Genomic DNA, 2,162 nt, shown 5'->3' with positions numbered 1-2,162 from the left:
AATGGGCCGGCAGCTTCAAAATCACAGGAGCTCTGCTAGAAATACAGAATCCTGGGACCCACCTCAGAAGTACTGAATTAAAATATGCATTTTACTGTGATTCCCAGGTGACAGGAGAAGCTTGAGAAACTCTGAGCTATGCTACTAACGGGTTGCATCAACTGGGGGAAGTTACTTAACTTCTAGACCAAAACATCTCATTTGCAAAGTAGGGACAGGGATACTTACGGTTGTTGTAACAACCAAATGAGATCCCTACTTCTAGTTGCAGTGCCCGGAATAGAGTATAAATTCAATAGGTCTGAGTTGTTTTTCATCATGGAAGCTATGGGTAAATGGCAGTGGGCAGAATGGATCTGAGTTTGCCTCTCTAGATGCTGTCACAGAATTGTGCTCACCACAGTAGATGTTCTTGGGCTTCTAAGCTTGCTTTTGTTAAGTTCCCAGTGAACTGTATGCAGAGAACATGGTCAGTCCCACACGGTTTGCCAATGCTATCTATAGTTTCTTTACTCTGATATTGCTTTCTTTTACCTTCTGGGGTCTACTTTGTATATTTACTAGATATTTACCAATATTTATTGGAATATTGGTACTAATATAACATATACTAATTATATGTAAAGCTCTGTGCTCTTGTAGATTCAGAAGATTAAAAAAAGCAGATTCTGTCCTGGATGAATTTATAATATATTAGAGGAGTATAAACACATATAAATTAAGTCAGAAATTGAGAAGTGTCAGTCAAGGTGCTAAGAAAGTTAGAGAATGGAAACATTTCTTATTAGTATAGATTTTATGTTTCTATAGGAGCTGTTGTCTCAATATGTTTCTCATTATTGAAATAAATATTTGATAAAAGATACCTTGGCTCACCTTACAGAATTAATATTCCCTTTCTTACTGTGCCTTTGTTTTGAGCAAGACATTCTTTTCCATGTTTAAAAAAATTGGAATTAATACACTCTTTCTGAACAGTTCAATTTAATTACTACTTTAAAATTCAAAGAGAAATATCATTAAATATTAATAGCCAATCTGCAAAAACAAATTTCACTGCAGGTTTGGCTTAGGTAAATGGGAATTTGAGAAAGTATGACACAGCTTAAGAAGTAATAGAACTAAGAAGCAGTTTGCATTTTCTAGACCTTCATTTACTTATTTATAAAGATTTGAATCTTTATATTATGATTCCTAACAATTCTACAGGTCTGTGCTGGTGGTCATAAAGAAAAAGGGCTGCAAAAGCCCTGCAGGTGATTTTAGAGAGGTGGTCTGGTATGGTATTTTAGAAGGGAGTGGTGAGGATTGTAGCAAACTGTAGAGAGCTGCTTTGTGTAAAAGGACAGACATCACGAGAGTCCAGCTGATTGTGCCATGCAGGGTTTCTAGTATGGCTTTTTCAAAGGAAATTAGAAACATATTTTTATGTGCTATATTCTATTTTTTTTAAAAAAATATTGTTTTGAGTTTAAGCATAACACATGCCAAACTAAGCATGCTTACATTCTAAATAAAGCCTCAGGCTTCAAGTTTGCAACTTCTCACCTCTACTGAGGGTCCATGAGCAGCCAGTCAGTCATCAAGTGCAACTGACTGATAGTCAATCACCACCCAGTGGTTCCCAGCCCAGCCCAAGCATTAGGCTCATTTGGAACGCATTTTACAAACAGCAGGGCCTGCATTCCACCTGCAGAGATTCTGATTCAATCAGTCTTGGGTTGGTGTCTGGCATTAGTAGCTTTTAAAACTCCACAGGTGATTCTAACGTGCAGCTAGTTTGAGAACTGCTGTCTCAAGGAAACATTTCCATTTCCTGCATGGACGTCACCACCTCACCTGGCTCCCATGACTCCTGGGGTCCCCAGGGCTGTGTGAAGCCTTCTTCATGCAACACTTGCCTTTGCCATCATTCTGGAGCCTTTATTCTTGACCAGAGACTACGAAGAAGTCACAGATCTTCTTTTTTCAAGAATGTCATTGACTTTGGCTCAACAGCAGTTCACGGCAAAGCTGCTTCCAACCTCATTCCATACTCCATTGTTTCAGGTTCACATTTTTCTACCAGCTGCAGAGAGGGAAAGAGAGAATCAGGAAAGATATCCTCCTGCTATTTTTCAATTTTATGCTGCCTAAACAATATTCATAACAAGCCCGGTGGT

This window comes from Delphinus delphis, chromosome 7 (assembly GCF_949987515.2).
Source record: "Delphinus delphis chromosome 7, mDelDel1.2, whole genome shotgun sequence".
In the NCBI taxonomy this organism is placed as follows: domain Eukaryota; kingdom Metazoa; phylum Chordata; class Mammalia; order Artiodactyla; family Delphinidae; genus Delphinus; species Delphinus delphis.
The sequence above is the reverse complement of the archived record's forward strand: the minus strand, read 5'-3'. Positions refer to the sequence as shown.